Source organism: Schistocerca americana, chromosome 2, assembly GCF_021461395.2.
Source record: "Schistocerca americana isolate TAMUIC-IGC-003095 chromosome 2, iqSchAmer2.1, whole genome shotgun sequence".
Classification (NCBI taxonomy): domain Eukaryota; kingdom Metazoa; phylum Arthropoda; class Insecta; order Orthoptera; family Acrididae; genus Schistocerca; species Schistocerca americana.
The window spans coordinates 891,009,420-891,036,833 of NC_060120.1; the positions used below are offsets into that span (position 1 = coordinate 891,009,420).

Genomic DNA, 27,414 nt, shown 5'->3' on the forward strand with positions numbered 1-27,414 from the left:
CGTGTTGGCATTCTCTGGATCAGGTGGTCGAGCAGCTGCTGAGGTATAGCCACCCGTTCTTGCACCAGTGCCTGTCGGAGCTCCTGAAGTGTCCTAGGGGTGTGAAGACGTGCAGCAATACGTCGACCGAGGGGGGCATCCCAAACGTGCTCCATGGGTTTTAGGTCTGGAGAACAGGCAGGCCACTCCATTCACCTGACATCTCCTGTTTCAAGGTACTGCTCCACGATGGCAGCTCGGTGGGGCCGTGCGTTATCATACATCAGGAGGAATGTGGGACCCACTGCGCCCCTGAAAACGCGGATATACTGGTGCAAAATGACGTCCCGATACACCTGATCTGTTACAGTTCCTCTGTCAAAGACATGCAGGGGGGTACGTGCACCAATCATAATTCCACTCACACCATCAAACCATGACCTCCATACAGGTCCCTTTCAAGGACATTAAGGGGTTGCTATCTGGTTCCTGGTTCTCGCCAGATGAAAACCCGGCGGGAATCACTCTTCAGACTATACCTGGACTCGTCCGTGAACATAACCTGGGACCACTGTGCCAATGACCATGTACTGTGTTCTTGACACCAGGCTTTACGGGCTCTCCTGTGACCAAGGGTCAGTTGAATGCACATTGCAGGTCTCCGGGCGAATAAACCACGTCTGTTCAGTCGTCTGTGACAATGTGTCTGGAAGCAACTGTTCCAGTGGCTGCAGTAAGGTCCCGAGCAAGGCTACCTGCAGTACACCGCGGCCGTCTGCGGGCACTTATGGTGAGATATGGGTTTTCTTGTGGTGTTGTACACTGTGGACGTCCCGTACTGTAGCGCCTGGACACGTTTCCTGTCTGCTGGAATCGTTGCCATAATCTTGACATCACACTCTGTGGCACACGGAGAGCCAGTGTTACGACCTGCTGTGTTTGACCAGCCTCCAGTCGCCCTAGTATTGTATCCCTCATAACGTCATCAATATGTGCTCTTTGAGCCATTTTCAACACACAGTCACCATTATCACTTCTGAAAACGTCTGCACACTTACTCGCTGCACCGTACTCTGACATGCATCGACACACCTCTGCATATGTGGACTGCTGCCAGCGCCACCGTGCGACGACCGCAGGTAAGATGCACCGCATGGTTATACCCGGTGGTGATTTAAACTCGCAAACCGCCCACCGGAGCGTTCTTTCACCATGTATCAGCATTATCCTTAATTTATGAGCATGAGTGTACATCAGTATCAAAGTACCACCCTGTGGCTGCCCTCGACGACTCGCTTGTTGTACTAGCTGCTTCCTGGTAATCACTCCTGCATGGTACTAACTGCGACTGCCTTCATCCTGTGCATAAGTCGCTTACGTACTGATTTCTCAGGGACTTCCAGTGAGTCTCTCTGCCGGTGTTGCTTTCACCTGATGTTGCCGAAAGTCTTCCTAATTTCTGGAAACTTTCAACCTCGTTTGAAAATGATTCTCAAGCAAGGCCGCTATTATTTCTGTGAGTGCTGCCGTCTGACTGTGGTTACTGTTACTGCATACATAAACATTATCGTTTCGGCAGTGACCGTGGCTGTGGCACGCCACTTTCGATTCTGAGTGTTGACAGCTACACTCGCCCTGCTATCCGCTGGCTGTATGCTACATTCATCGTGCGTCCCCTTACACTAGCAGAATTTGACGAACCATTACACTTCTTAAATTAATGAAATTTGGTAGCCACGATACTTCTTTCAGAGTCGAATGGGAAACGGTGCGGTGGGAGAAATTCGCGAAATGACGACGCTTCAAGAGAACAAGGTACCGAACATGCGAAAAAGCTCACAGCTGTGAAGTTCATGTGACGTGTGAGGTACGTTAATGATGTCACATTGGCACCAAATTTCACCACAGTTCTGCCCAATGCCACCGTGGACGTGTCACACGATGGAAAGATTGTCACAGTCCATTTCATTCCTTCTTTTGACGCCTCTGCGATGGAGGCCAGAACCACGACGCCCAGCATTGGAATCACACGTTTTTCTTATGAGTGGCCGAGGCAAACATTCCAGACACACCGCCGCTCAAAATCGCTGCAAAAAGGCTGCAGGGTGTGGCGTAAAGGGCGTCGATGAAACCACTTCTCTCCTTGAGACGTTGGTTCACACAAACTTTCAGGTCAAAAAGGAAAGTTCGCAGTGCGATAAGCAACTAGAAGACATTCTTCACAACTTTAGGCACTAGTGACAAATGGTGCAAATGGCTCTGAGTACTATGCGACTTAACTTCTGAGGTCATCAATCGCCTAGAACTTAGATCTAATTAAACCTAACTAACCTAAGGACATCACACACATCCATGCCCGAGGCAGGATTCGAACCTGCGACCGTAGCGGTCGCTCGGTTCCAGACTGTAGCGCCTAGAACCTCACGGCCACTCCGGCCAGCCACTAATGACACCCTCGGACGTTTCAATCCTTCTCTAAGGATATTTTGGGGCTGCATCTCCATCGGAAGTGATCGCATGCATTTGGAGCACAACGCGACTGCAATTTTTGCTTTCGTGTACAGTTTGGAAAACCATTCAAAACCATTCGACGAAATCCGAACGCGATCCGAAGTAGCGAAGGGCGCTTATGCTTTTGTAGCGCTCCAATTTTTTTTTTCCTCTTGTGAGTGATCACAGGGGAATGTTACATAATATATGCATGAATAAAGTCGCAAAGGGTCTCTCTGAGACCTTCCCGTTTTGGCAAAAATGGGTGACACCCACCTACCTCTCCTGAGAGTTTTAAAAATGTACCTGTAGAGGCAGAATCCATGACCCAGGCGCCTGCAGACTGGCAACCCCTTCGACACTGTTTCCAGATGGCCTACTATCAGGCGCAAGGACAGCATTGTAGACATCGGTTCCACCTGTAAAGGTTGGTGGGTGCCTGGTACTGAGCGTTTTGGTGTAGCAGAGGATCTTAGAAGGACCCATTACCCTTTTAGTCACACATGTACCAATGTCGCAACGCCCACTGATCACGCCACAGGAGGCTGCGAAATAGGGGGAATGAAAAAGCATAAGCACAATCTGCTGCTTCAGACCACCTACAAATTTCGTTGACTGGTGTTGAACGGTTGCTAGTGGTTCCGACTGCACACCAGAGCAAAAATTGAGGTCGAGTTGTGCTCCAAACAGGTCACACGATTTTTAAAGGAGCTGCAGTCCCACATTGTCCTTGTAGAGGGGTTGAAACATCCGACGGTCCCATCAGTGTCAAAGGTTGTCAGGAATGTTTTCCTGTCGCTCTGGCACTGCGAACTGTCGATTTAGACCGAGAAATGTGAGGGAATCAACGCCCCATAGAAAGGAGTGCTTTCATTGTGGTGCTCTAGGCCTGCCCCTGAGGCCTTTTCGTGCCGATTCTGACCGTCGGTGTGTTTGGAAAGTTTTTCTCGGCCACTCATAAGAACACTGCCTGATTTCAATGCTGGGCGTCGTGGTTCTAACCTTCATCGCGGAGGAGACAAAAGAAGATATGAAATTTGGGTAAAAAGGGCTGTGACGACCTTCTCATCGTGAGACACTTCCACGGTGGCATTGCAGAATAGCAGTGAAGTCTGGCGCAGTGTGACATAATTAGTACACCTTACACCTCACGTGAACTTCTAAGCTTTCTCTCATGTGTCGACACGTTGTTTGAAGCGTCTTCTAGCCAGAGCGTGACGTCGCTTTCCACCATTACGGACGAAGGCTGTAGGCACCTTTGAGCCAAATTTCAAACTTATGCTTCACAGTGGGTGGGAATAACTGGATTTCGAAAAAGTGATCCTCTAATTCTGATGCGCAGTATAGTAGCAAAGACTGAAAGATACACAAATAAAATACATCAAAGTGCAACAGTGGAAAGTTTATTTCCAAAATAAAGGTGATCATACATCAACAAATACTCGTATGTATCGAGATAAGTGATGAAAACTAACCTTGTTTCTCTCTTTCTTCAACAGATCTGTACGACTGGGGAAATTCGTTATCAAGAGTACGACTGGAACTGTTTCTGAAGAGGAGAGTGCTTTCTACACACAGGTATGGTCCGTCCCTAGAGACATAACCAAAAACAGATGCGTCTTATCTTAATCAACTGTGTCGTCAGCGAGTCTGCTATGTGAAGGACTTTAACTAGATTCCCGGTAGGGCCATGGATTTTTCCTTGGTCAAAAATGTAAACGTCGTGTGACTAGGGCCTCCCTTCGGGTAGACCGTTCGCCGGGTGCAAGTCTTTCGATTTGACGCCACTTCGGCGACTTGCGCGTCGATGGGGATGAAATGATCATCATGAGGACAACACAAGACCCAGTCTCTGAGAAAATCTCCGAACCAGCCAGGAATCGAACCCGGGCTCTGAGGATTGACATTCCGTCGCGCTGACCACTCTTTTTTTTTAATCTCATTTTGTTCGCTTTCGTTCGTTGCATCTGCTCTGGGTGGACGTCGTAAGAGATCCGTTTAAGTTCGTTGTTGATCGATTAACACAGTTTTTTTATTACAGTGGGCTGCTAACCCTCTGACCGAACACGCTGAGCTACCGTGACGGCGCAGCTACCGGGATCGGACTTTTCCTTGGTGAGAAGAGTCAAACGTGGTCTATTCACACCCGTGTTACGAGTTGAGCAGCTACTTGAGTGAGAAGTACCAGTTCCAAACTTACAGCAGCCAAAAAGGCGGTTTGTTGACGACATGTCCGTCCATATCGTATCCGAATGACACCATTGGCAGGGGCTAACAAGGCGGTCTGTGGCACTGAAAGACCCGCAATGGAAGTTAGTAGAGCTGGTGTAATCAACTATTACCGACGTGAAAATATTTATCTCTTTTCATAGGAGCCCTGTACGATGCAGCAGGAAAGGTATCCATCCATTTTCAGATAATAATGCGTCATCTTAAGCTACTTTTACAGAACCGTCCTCTCTTTCTTTTGCCTGAACTTCATAACTGTTGCAAAAGAGGACATAACAGTTGGGGAATATGTTAAGAGGCTTTCTATTCTACAGCGTTTGGCCTGAAGACGACAGTAGCTTACAAAGACTGTCGTTTGACCATGTGACAGATTGCCGTGTGGACGACATAGAAATAAGCATACCTGGCGCTAAGTTCGGAACCGTGCTTTGGGCATGGATGTGTGTGATGTCATTAGGTTAGTTAGGTTTAAGTAGTTCTAAGTTCTAGGGGACTGATGACCTCAGAAGTTAAGTCCCATAGTGCTCAAAGCCATTTGATTCAAACCAGGTCCGGATGGAATCCCGGGTCGATTTCATAAAGAGTACTCTACGGCATTGGCCCCTCAGCTAGTTTACATTTATAGTGAAGCTCTCGACCACACAAAATCCCAAGCGACTGGAAAGAAGCTCAGGTGATTCCAGTATATAAGAAAGGTAAAATTACAGAACAATATCCCTAACTTCTGTTTGCTGCAGAATCGTTGAACACATTCTCAGTTCGAATTCAATAGACTTTCTTGAGACTAAGCAACTTATATCCACGAATCTCCATGGCTTTAGAAAGAATCGCTCGTGCGAAACTCAGCTTGCACTTTTATCACATGTTACACTGAGAACTATGAATGAGGGGCAACAGACAGATTCCATATTTCTAGATTTCCGAGAAGCATTTGACACGGTGCCCCATTGCAGGCTGTTAACGAAGGTACGAGCATGTAGAATAAGTTCACAGTTATATGAGTGGCTCGAAGGCTTCTTAAATAATAGAACCGAGTATGTTGTCCTTGACGACAAGTGTTCATCAGAGACAAGGACATGGTCAGGAGTGCACCAGGGAAGTGTGAGAGGACCGCCGTTGTTCTCTATATACAAAAATGATTTGGCGGACAGGGTGGGCAGCAACCTGCGGTTGTTTGCTGATGATGTCGTGGTGTACGGTAAGGTGTCGAAGTTGAGCGGCTGTAGGAAGATGCATGACGACTTAGACAAAATTTCCAGTTGGTGTGATGAATAACAGCTAGTCCTAAATGTGGAAAGATGCAAGTTAATGCGGATTAGTAGGAAGAACAAACCAGTAATGTTCGGATAGAGTGTTACTAGTGCCCTGCTTGACACGTTCAAGTCGTTTAAATATCTGGACGTAAAGCTGAAAAGCAGTATGAGGTGGAACGAGCATGTGAAAACTGTAGCAGGGAAGGCATATGGTCGACATTGTGTCATTGGGAGAATTTTAGGAATGAATGGTCCACCTGTAAAGGAGACCGCATGTAGGCCTACAGTGCGACCTATTCTTGAGTACTGTTCAAATGTTTGCGATCCGTACCAGATCGGAATGAAGGAAGACGTCGAAGGAGTTCAGAGAAGGGCTGATAGATTTGTTACCGGAAGGTTCGAACAAAATTTAAGTGTTACGGATATCCTTCGGGAACTCAGATGGGCGTCCCTGGAAGTAAGGTGGCTTTCTTTTCGGGAAACACTATTCAGAAAATTTAGAGAACCGGCATTTGAAGCTGACTGCCTAACAGTTCTGCTCCCACAATCGTACATCGCGCGAAATTAGGGCTCATAAGGAGGCGTACAGACAGTCGTTTTACCGGCGCTTTATTTGCGAGTGGGACAGGGGAAATGACAAGTAGTGGTACAGGGTACCCTCCGCCACGCACCTTACGGTTGCTTGCGGGGTATCTACGTAGATAAAATAAAAGAAAATACCTTCATTTCTCTGTTCGATCTGCCGGTGGTGGTACCCCTACGCCAGATACGTTTTATTTGTTCATGTACGAATGTAATTGTTCACCTTTACTGTTAACAAGGAATTGTCATAATTCTTTCTGGTTTGGTTTTGTTTGTTTGTAATCAGATAGTCGCTAAGGAACTTATGCCTCCATGATACTTATTCACAAGCATCTCACCAATTAGATCTAACAGGCTACTCGCATGTAAAGACACTCGAAACCGCTTTAGGAAATTGGTCAACTTGGCAACCACTCGCTAATAACTTAATAAGGCTGACGTCCATTGCGTAACGAATTACGTATCGAGCGACCATGCCACAGAATGTATGTTGTCCTACGCTCTAATAATAAAGCACAACTGGTGTACTCTCAGCTTTGCACATCTTGAGCCAGGAATGCAATCGTGTTTTGCCACATTGACAGGTGTTCACGTTATTTCCATAGTCACAAATCACAGCTATAAATAGAACTTGTGCAATAGCAAACGCAGCAAACGTATATTATCTCAGCTTTTGAACAGGGAAAGGAATTCGTTCTGAACTGTGTTTATGCTTATAGCTACCGCGATCGTATCACTGTTGTAATAAATTGGCATTGCATGTTTCGACACTGCTCTGTCATCACCAACCCCTTTCCGTTACTTGCCCCACACGACTGTAGTTATTTTTTCACTTCACACTCACGTTTCCGTAATCGTACGCTACTAAAGTCAAATCTGGATAAGACTACACGGTACAAATTACACAGCAGAGTAGCGAAAGCTCTTTTGCAAAGCAGAGATAAAATCGTCTGTCATGCAGGAAAGAGATTACTGACTATTAGCGTAAATTCGCTGCATGTAACAAAGAAAAACGGGTCTACCAGTCTTACGTCATACTGCTATCTGTATTTTCCAGAATTCGTCATATCCCTGACGAATTTCGATGTATCCTGTGGCGTTAGAGAAACCCATTCACTTCAACTCTGACTCACTGTTGGAGATTCTCGTCACTTTGAAAAAATGATGAATTGCCGTTATTTTGTCTTTGTCAGTTAATCCAGTATTACAGTATCCCACATTGCGTATACTCTAGTTCGTATAACACCGTAAAGACCTACTACACGATGTAAACTAGGTGCTTCTGCTTTTCTTACAAGGGAAACTTCCCATAACACTCCCCCCCCCCCCCTAATAGATTTAGTACACTACTGGCCATTAAAATTGCTACACCAAGAAGAAATGCAGATGATAATCGGGTATTCATTGGACAAATATATTATACTGGAACTGACATGTGACTACATTTTCACGCAGTTTGGGTGCATAGATCCTAAGAAATCAGAACCCAGAATAACCACCTCTGGCCATATTAACAGCCTTGATTCGCCTGGGCATTGACTCAAACAGAGCTTGGATGGCTTGTACAGGTACAGCTGCCCATGCAGCTTCAACACGATACCACAGATCATCAAGAGTAGTGACTGGCGTGTTGTGACGAGCCAGTTGCTAGGCCACCATTGACCAGACGTTTTCAGTTGGTGAGAGATCTGGAGAATGTGCTGGCCGGTGCAGCAGTCGAACATTTTCTGTGTCCAGAAAGGCCCGTGCAAAACCTGCAATTTGCGGTCGTGCATTATCCTGCTGAAATGTAGTTTTTGCAGGGATTGAATGAAGGTTAGAGCCACGGGTTGTAACACATCTGAAATGTAATGTCCACTGTTCAAAGTACCGTCAATGCGAACAAGAGGTGGCCGAGACGTTTAACCAGTGGCACCCCATACCATCACTCCGGGTGATACGCCAGTATGGCGATGACGAATACACACTTCCAATGTGCGTTCACCGCGATGTCGCCAAACACGGATGCGACCATCATGATGCTGTAAACAGAACCTGGATTCATCTGAAAAAAAAGACGTTTTGCCATTCATACACCATCGCAGGCGCTCCTGTCTGTGATGCAGCGTCAAGGGTAACCGCAACCACGGTCTCTGAGCTGATAGTCCATGCTGCCGCAAACGTCGTTGAACTGTTCGTGCAGATGGTTGTTGTCTTTCAAACGTCCCCATCTGTTGACTCAGGGATCGAGACGTGGCTGCACGATCCGTTACAGCCATGCGGATAAGATGCCTGTCACCTCGACTGCTAGTGATACGAGGCCGTTTGGAGCCAGCACGGCGTATTACCCTCCTGAACCCACCGATTCCATATTCTGCTAGCAGTCATTGAATCTCGACCAACGCGAGCAGCAATGTCGCGATACGATACACCGCAATCGCGATAGGCTACAATACGACCTTTATCAAAGTCGGAAACGTGATGGTACGCATTTCTCCTCCTTACACGAGGCATCACAACAACGTTTCACCAGGCAACGCCGGTCAACTGCTGTTTGTGTATGAGAAATCGGTTGGGAACTTTCCTCATGCCAGCACGTTGTAGGTGTCGCCACAGGCGCCAACCTTGTGTGACTGCTGTGAAAAGCTAATCATTTGCCTGTCACAGCATCTTCTCCCTGTCGGTTAAATTTCGCGTCTGCAGCACGTCATCTTCGTGGTGTAGCAATTTTAATGGCGAATAGTGTAGTAAGATGGCCCAGTGGATGGCCCGTGTAAATCCGAACACGGATCAAGCATCAAAACAGGGGGACGGTGTACTGAACTGTGAAAAAAGAAGCAAAGCAGAAGTGAACGGTCCAAGCTTACATTAACCAGGGCATCGTGGTTCTGTGGTCACAGTGAGTACTGCCAAGAGGGAGAATCGTATCCTTCCTTTTTCACAAAATTATGAACAGTCTGTCGGGTCATTGACGTGTCTGTTCGTTGTATTCTGAATTGTGTGTGTGTCGCTGTGTAACGTACGTTTGTAACAGCTAGGTGTAAGGAAGTGACCTCGAGACGCACGTACCTTCTATTTGTTCCATCCACGTACTACAGGTTATGACTCTTTTGTTCCGTTCTGGAATTCCTTTGTTGTAAAATAGTTCACATCCGTTTATCTGTTGTTTTCATTTCTTAAGAGGTCTAAGCAACATCTCTCCTGCTCTCACTATTCATCACTTTTACTTGCGACGCTAATATATTCTTACATCATGACTCATATTCTATAACCAATATACATGGTGTAAATTTGAAGTTAGCAAACCAGAATAACTCGTAAAATAAGCTTCACACGAAAAAATGTTTAGAATCCAAAGTTGATTATTTTTGAGGGGGACATCTGCTGGTGCTAAAATTAGCCCGCCACCCCAGCCCCCTGGGGGGGGGGGGGGAACGCCCATTTTTATTGCAGAATCAGATTCTACATCAAAAACTACGTACATTTTGTCTTAAACACTTGTTTTGATTCTTGGTAGTTGGCGCTGTAAATCAAGAAAATCCATGTTCTCATTTTTGCTTGGAAAATGGTTACGAATTAAGAAAAAATACTTATTTACTTCTTAAATTTTGATTCACTTAAACTAAAACTTAGGGTCAACATTTGTAAAACTCCAATTCCTCTCTCTCAAACCCCACCCTATGGGGAGAGATGGAGAGTTTTAGTTTCAGCGAATCAAAATTTACGAAGTAAATAAGTATTTTTTCTTTATTCGGAACCATTTGCCACGCAAAAATGAGAACATGGATTTTCTTGAATTACAGCGCCAACTACCAAGAATCAAAACAAATGTTTAAGACAAAATGTACGTAGTTTTTTATGTAGAGTGTGATTCTGCAATAAAAAAATGGAGGTTCCGATTTGAAATTTTAAAGTTGCCTGCCGCACCAACCCCAGGGGGCTGGGGTGGCGGGCTAATTTTAGCACCAGCAGATGTTCCCCTCGAAAATAATCAACTTTGGATTCTACACATTTTTTCGTGTGAAGCTTATTTTTCGAGTTATACTGGTTTGTCAACTTAAAATGTACGCCCTGTATAGTATGACAATTGCCAAGAATACGGAAGGATAAGAGATGTCAATGACCGGACGGACAGTTCATAACATTGTGAAAAAAAGGGGGCACTGGCCTGTGTGGCTGTGCGGTTCTAGTTGCTACAGTCTGGAGCCGTGCGACCGCTACGGTCGCAGGTTCGAATCCTGCCTCGGGCGTGGTTGTGTGTGATGTCCTTAGGTTAGTTAGGTTTAATTAGTTCTAAGTTCTAGGCGACTGATGACCTCAGAAGTTAAGTCGCATAGTGCTCAGAGCCATTTGAACCATTTTTGAACCAAAAAAAAAGGGGCACGGCTAAGATTTGAACACCGATCTCCTGCTCTGCAGTCAAGCACCGCCCCACAAAAACACGATGCCATGGTTCTTGCAATACGCTCGATGTTGCACATCTTGAGCTTGGCCCGTTCACTGTTTCTATTTCGCTTCTTTTTTGACAGTGCAGTACACCTTCTTCTTGATTTCATAGCTGATCTGTGTTCAGTTTCTGACGGGCTACCCACTAGTTTTACTACTAAATCCGAGGGCGGTGCGACGGATTGTTACCCTAGTTAGTGATGTCGCCTCATCTCTGAATAGCTATCGCGACATACATCCTTTTGAACCTTGTTACAGCACTGACAGGAGTGTTCAGTACAGTGTGTTTTCAGGCACACTTGTACTCTGCCCAGCATTAAAGTCTGACGTCAGCTCCGCCACAGTTCGCCGCCTATCCTGTTCTACCAGTCTGCCTAGCCTAGGACGTTCGACATCTGAAATGAGGTGTAGGAGCCCATTCCCACGACGTTGGACTTGGTTTCACCTTGGTTTCGCCACGTGTCAAAGACACCACAGCACTCCTCGAACACCGGAGAAGTCGTGCAGTTTCCGAAATGCTCATGCCGATCATCCGAACCATCACAATCTGCCCTCGGTCAAACTCAGATAGATCGTGCGCCTTGTCCATTCCACACACTGACAGCACTCTCACTGATATTACATGCACAGTGACCAGCAATCATTCCTGCCCAGGTGACGGTGTTATCCCTTGGACGAGTTTGTATCGATAGCAGGTCGGCGGTAAAAATTTTTTAAATTTGTGGTAAGTTCCTATGGGACCAAACTGCTCAGGTCATCGGTCCCTAGGCTTACACACTACTTAATATAACTTAAACTAACTTACGCTAAGAACAACACACACACACACCCTCGCCCGAGGGAGGACTCTAAACTCCGACGGGTGAAGCCGCGCGGATATGTCGGTGGTCATAATGTTCTGGCTGATCAGTGTAAATATTACCAACTGTGCCAGAAGCACGGGTCATGTGCTGCATTCTGGAAAGCGTTACACCATGGATAACTTTGCCGAAACCTATCAAACCAATACTCCAGTATTTCCATCCCTAAGGCATACGTTAGGTGAAATTTCGTCCTTACGTCAGCTTCTTTCGGCACCCAAAAATACCGTTGCTACAAATAAAAAACGGTGTGACTTCATGGTGGCTATAAGATGTTTCTCACGTTAATAGAACTTTTAGGTGGAGATCGCGATTCAACATGCCTGCAGAACGTGCAGATGCAGCTTACCGCTATATTTCTGACTGCAAAAAATGTCGAATTAGTGGTAGCAAAACACGGGAGGGTCATACCGACAGATAGCACTCACAGTTGGTTGTAGTGTAACGAGAGCAGGAGAAGTAGGATGAGACAACAATAGTCTGGCAAGAAGAGAAGGTACAGGCCGTTGCAGCATGACTGCAACATGCGAACGTAGAACTGTCCGGCTGACTGACGCATAGACGGGTGACAAAAACTGAAACTCTGACGGAAAATACAGTCAGAGTGTCACCACAAAACGTGGCGAACGCTATGGTGCAGAGCCAGCCAGCTGGGACACTGAGTGGCATTCTGTGGGGTTCAGTGACGAGTCTCGCTTCTGTTCGTGGCGATCGACGCCTAAGTGTTCGCAGATAATTTTGTGAAAAGTTGCAGCAAGCAACGATTCTCGAGACTAGGACATCAACTCCCGGAATCATAGTATGGGAAGCTATAAAATATGCCAACATAAATTATTTGGTCACAAGGAAGCTCAGTTCACGCCAGTATGTACCTTGGTTAAGGGTAGCGTCTTTGATTAGTAATCGAAATGTTCTCGGTCCCGGTTCGAACCCCACGACTGTTTAAACTTCGACTAAAAGTTATCAGCAACGGTGGCCAAAGAATCCAGCAAAAGACGACACCATCATTCCCCCAGCGGCCTTGTCAAATAGGGTAGAGGAGCGGACGAAGGTTCAGAGCATTCTCTTGGCCTTGGGGTGAGAAAATGCCCCTAAAAACGAAAGAATCAGCAATGATCCACGGCATGAGGAATCAGAAGGCAATGGAAAGACTGCATTAAAGACATGTGATGTGTATTCACGTGACATGTGGTCTATAATTGGAAAAATGTCATGATGATCTCTACGTTGGCAAAAGATTCCTTACTAGTTCCCCATTTCCCCATTCGGATCTCCGGGAATGGACAGCCAAGGGGGAGGTGACCATGCGAAAAATATTCATTGACCAACGAAAGGATAACGTTCTACGAGTCAGAGCGTGGAATATCGGAAGTCAGATCGCGGTAGGGAAGCTAGAAAATCTGAAAAGGGAAATGTTAAGGCTTGTGGCGGAACTGGTTTATAGTATTTCGTGACTTTAATTACTTGTAAATGATATTTCAGGTAAATCAAAAAAAATATAAAACCAGTTATCTATTGTCAGCGTAACAATTCGTTTGATCTCACAAATGATTATCCCGGCTAATATTTGTCACTCTTCTAAAGAAATCTCCACTTGACGTTGTGTAGAAATGTTGTCTGTAAAGTCGTGTGAGTGGCACTAAATTGCATATCATTTATCAGATTTTACACAACTGTTACTTAACATGGAAGCACTTTTCTCTAGCAAAAGGAACATTTAGTCACAAAATACTACCCGCGCACAACACTGACGTATGTCTCTTATTAAAATATTTCATGGAAATCGTGCGAAATAATTAGGCTTCATATATCAGCAAATAAGAAATTGATATTACGTAATGTGCTGTGAGCACTGTATTTAAGGATTCAATCTGAGTTGAATTCTGTCTTTTAAAGTAGATTCGGGACCACCGGTGCACATTTATTTCCATTCATTTATATCTAACAACATTTATGTTTGTTAAAATTCTCGATTCAAAACTTCCGCGGAGATATTTTTGCTAAGATGGAGGCAGACAGACGATAGTCAATTTGTCTATTGTTGTTTTCCATTCCTATTATATCAAAGTAATATACTTAGATAAAACTCTTTAAGCCTTTTATCTCTATTCTTAAGCATTTAAAACCATTTTCAATGATAAATACCGACATATATTTTATACCAGCTACTAGTAAATTCCGCTGTAAGTTACTAGCGCTAACGGCTGCGCTCCTAATTGCGGAGCTGAAAATTAACACTTAAAAACATAATTAGATTGGATTATAATTGAAATAAACACAAATCCACGTCTAGACAATAGAGACTCTATTCTTCAAATAATAATTAACAATATATAGTTACAGGTTTTCTCTTCACAGACCTCACACGTCTCACGCTCGAACAGTTCATCCGTTAGCACAGGAAGAACAACTGAACCACAATTATCACAGATAACAAAAAGATTATAATTGTCGTTGTCTATAAATGTAGTTCTCTGATAATAGTTTTAATTCACACAGAAATTAAATTATTACAGAAATAATGAAATAATTATCGTCATTTTTACACGATACAGTCCTTTTATACGTGGTATCGATAATATTTGTTGAAGTTTGTTCACTTAGTTCATTTTAACATCTTGTGGATAGAGCGTAGTGTCGTGGATATTACAGGCTGAATCTAAATACAGAGCAGATCAGTGGAGTGAAATGGGAAGAAGACAAGGTTTTCTGGTCAGATGAGAATAAGGTAATATCAATAGTAGCAGAGAATGGTATAACGGCAGCAGGATTCGTTATCAATACGAAGGTAGGGCTGAGCGTAAGTTACTATAAAACGTTCAGCGACAGAGTTGTCATCAAATTAGACAGCAAACCAACTCTGACATCAAGAGTTCAGGCATACACACCGACGTCGCAAGCAGAAGATGAAGAGACAGCGAAAGTATATGAGGATATTGAACGGGTAATACAGTACTTAAAGGGAGATGAAAATCTAGAAATCATGGGGGATTGGAATGCAGTTGTGGGGGAAGTTTAGAAGAAACGGTTATGGGAGAATATAAGCTTGGTAGTAGAATGAGAGAGGACAAAAACCAATTTATGTGTGCAATAAATATCAGTAACAGCGAATATCGTGTTCAAGGATCACAAGAGGAGGAGGTTTACTTGGAAAAGGCTGGGAGTTAGATTACATCATTGTCAGGCAGACACTCCGAAATCAGATGTTGGATTGTAAGGCGTAACTAGGAGCAGACTCAGATCACAATTTAGTAATGATGAAGGGTAGGCTGACGTTTAGAGACCAGTCAGAATCAATGCTCAGAGAAGTGGGATACGGAAGTACTAAGGAATGAAGACAGACGCTAGAATTTCTCTGGGGCTGTAGACACTGCGATAAGGAATAGTTCAATAGGCAGCACAGTTGAAGAGGAATGGACATCTCTAAAGAAGGCAATCACAGACGCTGGAAAGACAAACACAGGTACATGGGGGAGGCGACCATGGATTATAGAAGAAGTATTTCAGTTGATCGATGAACGAAGGAAGTACAGAAATGCTCAGGGAAACTCAATAATACAGAAGGAATGAAAAAATAGGTAGTGGGTGGAAGCTACGGCAAAATGGCTGCATGAAAAATGTGAAGAAATCGAAAAAAATTATTGTCTGAAGGATTGATTCAGCATATAGAAAAGTCAAAAAAACCTTCGGTGAGATTAAAAGGAAGGGTGGTAACGTTTAGAGTGCAATGGAAATTCCGTTGTTATATGCAGAGAAGGGAACGGGTAAGCGGAAAGAGTATATTGAAGGCCTCTATTATGGAGAGGACTTGTCAGCTGACGTGATAGAAGAAGAAACAGGAACCGATACGGAAGAGATAGGAAATACAGTATTAGGATCAGAATTTAAAGGAGCTTTTGAAGTCTTCAGATCAAAATAGGCAGAAGAGGTAGATAACATTCCTTCGAAATTTCTAAAATCATTGTGAGAACTGGCAACAAAATGACTACTCACGTTGGTGTGTATAATGTATGAGACTGGCGATATATCATCACACTTTCGGAGAAATATCATGCACACAATTCCAAAGATAGCAAGAGTCTGTAAGTGCGAGAATTATCACACAATCTGCTTGACAGCTCATGTATCCGACCTGCTGACAAGAATAATATATAGAAGAATTGAAAAGAAAATTGAGAATATGTTAGGCGACGATTAGTTTATCTTTAGGAAAGATAAAGCCATGAAAGAGGAAGTTCTGGCATTGCGGTTGATAATGGAAGCAAGACTGGCGATACTTTCTCAGGATTTGTTGACCTAGGAAAAGCGTTCGGCAATGTAAAATGATGCAAGATGTTCGAAATTCTGAGAAATAAGGATAAGTTATAGGGAACGACGGTTAATGTAACAACATGTACAAGAACGAAGAGGCGACAATAAGACTAAAACCAAGAATGAAGTGCTCGGATTAAAAAGGGTGCAAGATGTAAGACAGGGATTAGCCTTCCGCCCCTACCGTTCAATCCATAAATCGAAGAAGCAGTGACAGAAATGAAAGATTCAAGAGTAGGATTAAAATTCAAGGGAAAGGATATCAATGTCAAGATTCGCTGGTGAAGAAGAATTACAGTGTCTGCTGAATGGAATAAATAGTCCTAATCAGTGCAGAATGTGGTTTGAGATGAAATCGAAGAAAGACGATAGTAACGAAAAAGTAGTAGAATGAGAACAGTAGGAAACATAACATAATAGTTGGTTATCACGAAGTAGACGAAGTTAAGGAATTCTGCTGCCTAGGCAGTAAAATAATCCATGGCGGACTGAGCAAGGAGGACATAAAAAGCAGATTAGCAATGAATAAAAGGGCGTTCCTGGTCAAACATAAGCACACAATTATATGGTAGTGAAATATGGACTGTGGGAAAACCGGAACAGAAGAGAATCGCTGCCTTTGAGATGTGGTACTATAGAAGAATGTTGAAAGCGAGGTGGACTGATAAGACAATGAATGAGGAGAGTCTCAGCACAATCGTAGAGGAAAGGAAAACACTGACAAGAAGAAATGACGGTCTTATACGACAACTATTAAAACATCAGGGAATGGCTTCCATAGTTCTAGTGGGTGCTGTAGAGGACAAAAAATGTAGAGCAGGGGAGATTGGAACACATCCAGCAAATAATTGAGGACGTAGGCTGCAATTGCTACTCTGAGATGAAGAGATTGGCACCGGAGAGGAATTCGTGGCGAGTCACATCAAACCAGTCAGAAGACTGAAGACTCAAAAAAAAAAATTGTTGCGTACTCTTCGTGATCTGGGTCAAGATTACATTCGGGGGCTGTCTGCATCCATGCACAACGAATACAATAGTATTAATGTCCATCGAGCTCACATCTCATACTGATGTTGATAAGGGACATCGTTCCCGAGTGAAAAGAAAGTTTTATCATTTAATACCCGCTGTGTGATGAACATCTCCACAAAATAGGATAATTATCAGAGTAGTGTTTCATGGTGTAAAACTTTGTTCTGCCGACAACGTAACAACATCTTTCACCTGTGCACGAATTCATGCAGTCTCACTATAGCATTGCAAACAAGCTAATTTTTTTTCTCCAAATGTTTACCCTCAAAGACTTGATGTAACAAAGTTACGAGGTAAATAGCGTATCCATTTCCTTTGTTTTGTGGAGCATGCAGATTTCATTAACTTTTTTTGAAGCCAGATAGAGACAAAATGGCACATTTTTTATGTAATTCGTCATACTAAAATAATGTATAAACCATTTTTTCTCACAATATTTCCCTACGTTACAATAATCTCTGTAGCGATGTAACGAGAATAACGTACAGTAAAAAATGTAAAATTTCTGATAAGAATGTTTAAAATTAGCTAAATATTTATTAAGCATTTTGCAAAATAACTTCATTTAGATACTTGAAATAAAAAACACAATTCATAAAATAGTGCTATCCAGCGAAAATATATTAAAATTGTTTTGCTGCTGTGGTGTGGTATGCTATCAGAAGATTATATCCTAAATTTTTCAGTTACAATTTTAAATATTATGCCTGTGGCAGTAGTGTAGAATAAATATTGGACCGATGGCCTTTGTAGTCTGGTCCCTTCAACCCCCACAAACCCACAACCTTTTGGATTGATTTTTAATTATTTTTTCTGACTTCTTATTGTCGTCGGCTACATACTCCAACGATGTGGAGTGCGATACACTATTTATCGGTCTGAATGTTAATTCCATCATTTATTTTTGATTGGGCTGAGTAAAGCCAATCGCACGAAGATTGCAGGCTCGATGTCCACAACAAACAGTCCGCTTAACATTTTTCTATCCCACCAAATGCGAAATTTCCCCACAATGTCTTTATCGCTAATTTACTAACTTGTAATTACGTAATGAGAAGAGTAAACTGTAAAGATTCTCACAGTTTTAACTGAGTGTCCATACTGCTTCTCTCCAGTATCAACACTAGATAAGCAAGAGATCTTTAATAATAATATAGCCTTACCAGAAACAGCGGACACTTTAAATACGACAGCGTAAAAATTACATGCCAAGAGCATCCCTGATTATCACTGATAATAAGCTATTACTCGTCCTCGCGCAAAAAGCGAGTAACAGTTCTTTAAATAAACTAATAATTCGTTTTGGAGTATTATAAATAGTTTGATGCAGTTCTCCACGATGCTCTATCATATGCAAGCCACGTCGTTTCCAAATAAGCACAGTAACCTACATCCATTTGGACCTGCTTATTGTATTCATGCTCTGGTCTCCTGCAATTACTTGTACCCCCCTACCCCCACGTTTCTCATAATTACCAAATTAACGATTCCTTGATGTCTCAGAATATGCCCCATCATCCGATCCCTTCTTTTAGTCAATTTGTATCATTTTCCACAATTAGATTCAGTAAAATATGAAAAACTTGTCCAGCATGAGGTTAAATTTTTTTAAGCTATCGTCATACTCGGATTTAGAACAGCTTCCTACCTATGGATGTAAATAAGAAGTTCTTTATAAAGACTAGTTTGTGTACTTTGGTTAAAATACGAAGTTTCTTAAGCTCATCATGAACGGTATAAACTTATGACCACTATCTTTGATACGTGAGAGTATTGAAAATATTAAAGAAGGCTCCCAATTGTGTTACAGAAGAAACGCGTAGTGAAAACCGGATGGCTTGCGATGTGCTGAAATTTTAATACATCGATCAGCGAGATTATTATGAACACTGACCTATGACTGATATAAATCCGTCCAGGCAATAGCAGTGTCACCCGGCGAGGAATGACTGCTGGTCAGACACACGCACGGTGCATGTAGTATCAGTGAGCGTACTATCCGTGTGTAGAATGTGGAAAGCGCGGTCTATCTGAATTTGACCGAGGGCGGATTACGATGGCCCGCAGGCTCGGAACGATTGTTTCAGAAACTGCACAACTTGACGGATGTTCGAGGAGTGCTGTGGTGAGTGTCTTCAACACGTGGCGAAACCAGGGTGAAACCACGTCCTGACGGCGTGGGGCTGGGCGGTCACCCCTCATTACAGGTGTAAGTCGTAGGCTCGGCAGACTGGTAAAACAGGGCAGGTGGCGAAGTGTGGCGCAAAACTAACATCAGAGTTTCATGCTGGGCGGAGTACAAATGTGTCTCAACACATAATGCACCGAATACTCCTAACTATGGGCCTCCGCAGCCGTAGATCCATGCATGTGCCGATGTTAACACCACAACATGGGACAACTAGGACTGAAACGTGCACGTGGCCATCAGCACTGGACGTTGGCGCAGTGGTAGAGCATTGTATGATCTGAAGGCCCGCCCGGTTGGCCGTGCGGTCTAACGCACGGCTTTCCTGGCGGGAAGGAGCGCCTGGCCCCCGGCACGAAACCGCCCGGCGGATTTGTGTCGGTGAACCGGCCAGTCTGTGGATGGTTTTTAGGCGGTTTTCCATCTGCCTCGGCTGGTTCCACTTATTCCGCCTCCGTTACACTATGTCGGCGATTGCTGCGCAAACAATTTCTCCACGTACGCGTACACCACCATTACTCTACCACGCAAACGTAGGGGTTACACTCGTCTGGTGTGAGACGTTCCCTGGGGGGGTCCACCGGGAGCCGAACCGCACAATAACCCTGGGTTCGGTGTGGAGCGGCGGAGGGGTGAAGTGGACTGCGGTAGTCGTCGTGGGGTTGTGGACCACTGTGGCTGCGGCGGGGACGGAGCCTTCCGTCGTTTCTAAGTCCCCGGTTAACATACAATACAATACAAAGAGATGATGAATCCCGATACCTTCTTCATAATGCAGATGGCAGTGGCGAATCCGTCGTCTTCCAGGATAACACCTCCTTGACACCTGTACTGCGGGATGGAGACAAGCAGGCTCCATTATGCTCTGGGGAACATTCACGTGGGCATCCATGGGTCCAGTGAAGCTCGCGCAAGGCACAATGACAGCCAACATTCGTTACAGACCACATACGCCCCTCCCGTGACGATAATGTTTCCTGACGGCAGTGGCATTTTTCAGCAAGATAATGCGCCATGTCACAAGGCCAGGTGTGTGATGGAGAGGTTCGAGGAATGCAGTGGAGAGTTCCTATTGATGTGCTGGGCCTCCAAGACGCCATATCTGAGCGCGATCGAACACATCTGGGATATGACAATGTGGCGTCGGAGCTGATCTACCTCCCTCCACGGAATTTAGAGGGATTAGGTGGCTTGTCTGTGCAGATGTGGTGCCACTCCCTCCAGAAACCTACTAAATCCTAATTGCTTCCTTGCCACGAGTCCGTCGCCTCGAAAGGGGCCATTGTTCAGACAGACACATAACGACGACAGCAGCAAAAGTTCATCTCGACTGGCTAGCGAAATCACTTGATTTGCACCCCACGGAAAGTCTGCGAGTCACGTTGGAACAGCGGGTAAAACGCCGACATCAGCGCTCTTGCAATTTGGTAGATTGAACGATCAAATCCTCAGCGAATGACATAACCTGGAAGCTCCGAGCGAGGTGGCGCAGTGGTTAGCACACTGGACTCGCATTCGGGAGGACGACGGTTCAGTCCCGTCTCCAGCCGTTTTCCGTGATTTCCCTAAATCGTTTCAGGCAAATGCCGGGATGGTTCCTTTGAAAGGGCACGGCCGATTTCCTTCACCATCCTTCCCTAATCCGAGCTTGTGCTCCGTCTCTAATGACCTCGTTGTCGACGGGACGTTAAAAAACACTAACCTAACGTGGAAGCAACGTACCGGTCCATCTTCCATGGGCCCAAAGTGTTAAGAAATCTGTAAGCATGAAATCAGGAGTAGACGATGGTTTTACGTGGACAGTCCAGTCAAATTTGTCAGTGATCTCCATAGCCGCACAACTGCACTGGGCCTCGCGTTATCGTGTTAGGAAATTTCTCTTCTTGTCTGGCCTGACTGGAAATTCGAGTTCTCAGCCTAGTCAGTGACTTCTTGTAGCTTTCAGCACTGGCGGTTGCTATAGGCTCCAGACATACAAAATAATCACATCCTGCCTATCTCACAAGACTATACACATCACTTTGCTTGCAAGTGGCTGTGTATTGAAGTTGTTCTCTGTTGGAGAATTCGCATGTTGCCGTTCCATGGACTGTCTTTCCAATTTCGGTTCGTAGTAGTGACACCTCGTCTTATAACTGGCGACGAACGTGCTCTGAAAATAGTTACCTTCAGCCTGATATTGGTTCAGCAGATCCAGACAAATTTTCATTCCACGTTTTCTTCTTGTCCTCACGTAAGCACCTGTGGGACCCATTACACATACATTTTGTGCTGACCAAAGCTGCGCGGTATCTTATCTAAGACAACACAATTACACGGTGGTAACCACCCGATCATCGTGGCTGAGTTGATCGACGTACTGTACATTGTGGCGGTTGTCAGCAGAGTACAGTCGACCGGGAGTGGTTTGTCCCGCACATCCTTTTCACCACTACTGGAATGAAATACTCATTGTGTCGTCTCCCTAGCAAGTATCGCACGATTGCAGTTAGCGTTGTTGTTTCAGCAGTGGAGAAATCCAGTGCCACATTTGTGTTTTGTACGGATCTCTATCTCCGACACCATTTTTGGAACACTTCCCTGCTGTTCCTATCTGTCGCAAGACAACACGATTTCGGTGGGGAGATTGAAAAATTGGTACGACATAAATGTAATCTGACTGACACTCAAGGTCAACACAATAGGAGGCGCTAATTGCGAAAACCCTCGTAGTTTATTATTTTTCGGGCATGCACCTGGGATATTATTTATTCTTATTCTGATATTTCGGCTGACAACTTTTAAGCCACTCTCAAGGTGGGTCACTTGCAAGATTTTACACAATACTGTGGAATAAACGCGCATGCGTCAGAGATAATACTGTTGGTAACAAGCGCAGATGTACATTACTAGACTGGGAAAGACGCAGTTTTTACTGAAGCCTGGCGTTTGGTGAGGTAATATGGCGGCGTAGGAAGTTTGTGTGGCAACTAATACCATTTTATGAAACGAAATGGAGTTGAAAGCTTTACGGGGTGGTTCAGAGAAGTTGTACGATTGAGCAAATACTTGCGTACTAGTTGTGTGTAACACAATCGTGGTAGGATCGTGTTGTGGGTAGAGCATCAGGTTACATATATGCACGTTTAAAGCAGACCGTAGTTTTTGTAATAACACCCAACTGAATAAAGACACCTGTTATTAACGACGAATAGCACGATCTACTTACAGGAGCACTTTCATAGCGAGCATACTATTCAAAGAAAACCGAAGTTGATTAAACTTGCTTAAAAACATCATTCAGCTACGTTCTGTTAATACTAGATTATTAAATCCCTTATAACATACATGAACTATTTAAAGACTGCCGATATTTCGGATAAGACAGACTGTAACGTAATTATTTAAGCGTTCATACAGAACGAAACAAAAATACGTAAGATGTTTTTAGTCATACTTGCAGTGTGACATGTTCCTTTTCTTGTATCTTCCGTTTGTTGTACGAAAAATTACAGCCAAACACGACGTATCATGTCAAAATTCTAAAGGTAACGTAGTTGTTGGATCAGTTTATTCCCATTTCTTACGACAGTTTCATCAGTAAATAAACAACTTTTTACCCGTCCTTCTTGTTCGCCGCCATATTGCGATTCTAAACTTCTGGCTTCAGTCACAACAATGATACTGTATACAGTATTGCCAGTCTAGTAATGTATGTCCGTGGTAACAAGATAGTCAGTCATAGGTAAAATCTTATGCATTCAAGAGTTAATCCACAATCTTACTAACACCCAAACCTCCAGATGTCAGACTCCCAGATTGGTGCCAAACGTTGTCTGTGGGTAGAGTATCAACCAAAACACCGATTTAGTTCGTTCTTTGTACTGTCGTCTAGTAGAGCATGCGTAAATGGTAATTAAAACTAACACCAGAACTATGAAGTATACGAAAGAAAAATTTTATTCGTAAACGGAAAAAAATGCCGTATGTTGGTTTCGAACTTGGGACCGCAAGTACAAGGGTCTGAAGCTGTACCAGCTCGCCTACCATAGACCCGTACATTCAGGGCTCACAGATACAGTTTCCGGCACTTATGCAGTTTAGGGGGGTACATGCACTGATGTGATGGTACCCATTTGCTGCCAATTTTGCAACAGTATGTTTTGCCCGGAACCACAGTAGTTTCTGATTTGTGGCAAGCTTACAACACCATAGGTAGCTTGGACTACAGTCATCTGATGGTTAATCATTCGCTTTATTTTGTCGATTCCTTTACAAACACAACCACAAATCACGTGGAGTCAGTGTGGCAAAAAGGTAAAGAAAAAAACAAAAGACGTTTCGGGACTCACCGTGCTATGCTGAATAACTACCTGGTGGAATTTCTCTCGCGTCAACGTTTTGGGGAAAATCCATTCCACAATTTCATTGAGCATGTCCGAAAAATCTATCCTAATGCTGCAAATTAACTTGAGGTTGCTGTTTTTATCTAATTTGTGATTCGAGTTTTAATGCATATCTATTCAAAATAGACAAATATGATTTTTTGAGAAAATTTTGTTATTAATTCCTTCTTTTTTACAAAAAAAATGTTTTTGATGTTCCGTGCATACATATGCAATACATCATTTTTGATAAAAAAATTTTTTTTGAGACAGTTAATTGGTCTTTTATTTGCATCCATATGAAAATAAGTACTCTTTTGGTGACGAGCGCGTCAGATATGACTGTAACACACAATATTTGAAATAAAATTTTTGTTGTATTCCGTGCATATATATGCTTATATCTTCATAAATACGCGTTTCCTTCAAAAAATAGGTACTTTTCTCGTGATCAGCGCATGCACCCCACAAACTGCATAAGTGCCCAGTTTCCATATACTCCGTAGTTCTGGTGTTACTTTCAATTATCTTTACGCGTCTTCTACTGGACGACAGCACACAGCACGAAATAAATCGGTGTTTCGGTTGATACTTTATCGATATAACAACGTTTGTTACCGATCTGAGTGTCTTGACATCTGAAGGTTTGCGTGTAAGTATGTGGTTGATCACTATGGATGGCATATGTTCTAAGGCCAGGCAGTGAAGACTCGAACAAGATTTTCTTTTAAAGCGCAGGGAAAACTTCAAGAAACACGTCTCTCACAGTTGCTTGAACTGTTCTTGTAATGGTGAGGAAAATGCCTAACAGTTTCTGACTGCGTGGATGAGACCTGGGTTTCAGGTTGGGAAGTGCGCGCCGGTTGCGCAGGGCGGTTTGTAGTCTGCTGCAGCGAGAAGTGGCCGTTGCCAGCAAATGCGCCAGCGGCAGGTCACCCACAGAAGGGCGCTCTCCTGGCTAGGGCCGCAGCACCTGCTGCTTACAAGGGAACCTCCCCATCGCACCCCGCTCAGATTTAGTTACAAGTTGGCACAGTGGATAGGCCTTGAAAAACTGAACACAGATCAATCGAGGAAACAGCAAGAAGTTGTGTGGAACTATGAAAAAAATAAGCAAAATATACAAACTGAGTAGTCCATGCGCAAGATAGGCAACATCAAGGATAGTGTGAGCTCAGGAGCGTGGTGGTCCCGTGGTTAGCGTGAGCAACTCCGGAACGAGAGGTCCTTGGTTCAAGTCTTCCCTCGAGTGAAAAGTTTATTTTCGCAAAGTTATGATCTGCTCGTTCGTTCATTGACGTCTCTGTTCACCGTAATAAGTTTAGCGTCTGTGTTTTGCGAACGCACCGCAAAACCGTGCGATTAGTAGACGAAAGGACGTGCCTCTCCAATGGGAACCGAAAACATTTGATCGCAAGGTCATAGGTCAACCGATTCCTCCACAGGAAAACACGTCTGATCTATTCTATACGACACTGGTGACGGCATGTGCGTCACATGACAGGAATATGTTGTCAACCCACCTAACTTGTACACTTGGGGAATGGAATGGGTAAAATGATTCTTCTACCTTGCCCGATTTAGGTTTTCTAGTGGATGTGATAATCATTCCCAAAAAAGTGATGAAAACATAAGAGTTTGTCACAAAACTGCAACAAATGAATGCAAGTTTCACAGTCGCACAGTTTTCCCTGTGCTCTGTCGAAACATATGTTTTTAACGTTATCAAATTTTTACATCCGGCGTACGTCCAAGCAAATTTGAACATGTCCTGGAATTTTGGAGAGTGAAGTTGATTATATAAAAAATTAAAGCTTTCTCTCGAAGCGAAGGAAGACTTGAACCAAGGACCTCTCGTTCCGCACCTGCTCACGCTAATCACGGGACCACAACACTGCTGGGCTCACAGTATCCTTGATGTTGCCTATCTTGCCCGTGGACTACTCAGTTTGTATATTTTGCTTATTTTTTTCATAGTGCCACACAACTTCTTCCTGTTTTCTCGATTGATCTGTGTTCAGTTTTTCAAGGCCTATCCGCTGTGCCACCTTATAACAAAATCTGACGGGGGTGCAATGGAGAGGTTCCCTTGTTAGCGGCTAGGCTCCCACCTACACGACGCGACATCTACATCAGCTGCTGCACCTGTCGCTACCATACACCCTCGTTCTAGCCACTAACAGATTTATAGGTATGGGTGCTGTCCTGTCGGGCATGCCCGGCAAAAGAAATACGTCTCAAACACTGCCGGAAAAAAAAATTAGAACACCTGGAAAGACGACGTCGATTTTGATCCGATGGCGGCATTGCCACCTGGGGGATAGTAGATATACTGGTAACGGTATCAGCGTCGTCCACCGAAAGATAGCAGTGTAACATTGGTACCGGAGCGCCATCTGTGTCTACCCTCTCATAGGGAATGCTCACAGCCAGAAGGCTCAATGTGGTGCAAACGTGTGAAGCAAGTAGGCAACCGTGCCACAGAGACGCACTCCTGCTTCCTACAGCGAACTGAGCGAGCTTGAAAGGCGTCAGATTGTGGCCTTCTGAGTAGAGGGATGTTCCTTTCGGAGAATTGCTACACGAGTTGGACGTGCTGCGCCAGTTGTGCAGCGACGTTGGTATCAGTAATCATGTGTACATTCTCACACCCGTAGACAAGGTTCTGGACGTCCACGCAGCACACACGCCCTCCAGGATCGTCGTATTCTAAGGGCAGCAGTGGAAGGTAGTACAGCTACCATAGCCCAGACAAGTAGTAGTAGTAGTAGTAGTAGTAGCTTTATTCATCCGTAGATCTCTTTTTACAGGGATATAAGACATGTCAAAGTATTTACAAATTTTTATCAATTTAAAATAAGCTAATTCGTATACACATATATTTACAGACTTCTAGTTAGAGACAATCATTAGATTTACTCCTGGTATACAATACTTTTTTTTACAAAAATGGCTCTGAGCACTATGGGACTTAACATCTATGGTCATCAGTCCCCCTAGAACTTAGAACTACTTAAACCTAACTAACCTAAGGACAGCACACAACACCCAGCCATCACGAGGCAGAGAAAATCCCTGACCGCGCCGGGAATCGAACCCGGGAACCCGGGCGTGGGAAGCGAGAACGCTACCGCACGACCACGAGATGCGGGATTTTTTTTTTTTTTTTTTTTGCAAATAACTTATTAAATAATGCAAATAATGCAATGCCACATTGTTCACTTATATCTCACTATCAGTCACTGCACACACTATACACACATTGTTTCATAATTCTTCACTCACTGTACGCACACACACACACACACACACACACACACACACACACACTGGTGATCTCTGGGCCATTTTCTGTACCGCAACTTCCCATTTGCTATCCTGAAAAGCTGAGTCACCATCCCTGCATAATGAGTGAGATGTTGAGCTCAGAAAAAGGAAGGGGTGTTAGTATTGTGCTATGCATAAATTGGGGGTAAGTATTTCTAGAAAGGAAAAAAAAAGAAGGAAAAAGACATAAAGTGAAGGTGTTATGTGGAATGTTGTATATTTTATAATCATTATTACTATTATTTACTTGTATAACATTTTTATCAAACCCCTACTCTGATTTAGCTAAGTAATCCTTCAATGTATAAAATGTACATAACAGGTACATTTTAGCTGTCTTTTTAAATATGTGTATTTTTGCAATTTCTTTAATC

At 43.9% G+C, this 27,414-nt stretch overlaps 1 protein-coding gene across 1 annotated transcript in view; it reads left to right on the plus strand.

Annotated features, from left to right (window-relative positions):
* Positions 1-27,414, plus strand: part of LOC124595843 (glutathione S-transferase-like) — a 331,038-nt gene that overhangs the window by 136,052 nt on the left and 167,572 nt on the right. Inside the window, exon 2 of the mRNA XM_047134745.1 lies at positions 3,969-4,047. The gene's annotated coding sequence lies outside the window, so the exon portion shown is untranslated. The remainder of the gene's footprint in view (positions 1-3,968; positions 4,048-27,414) is intronic.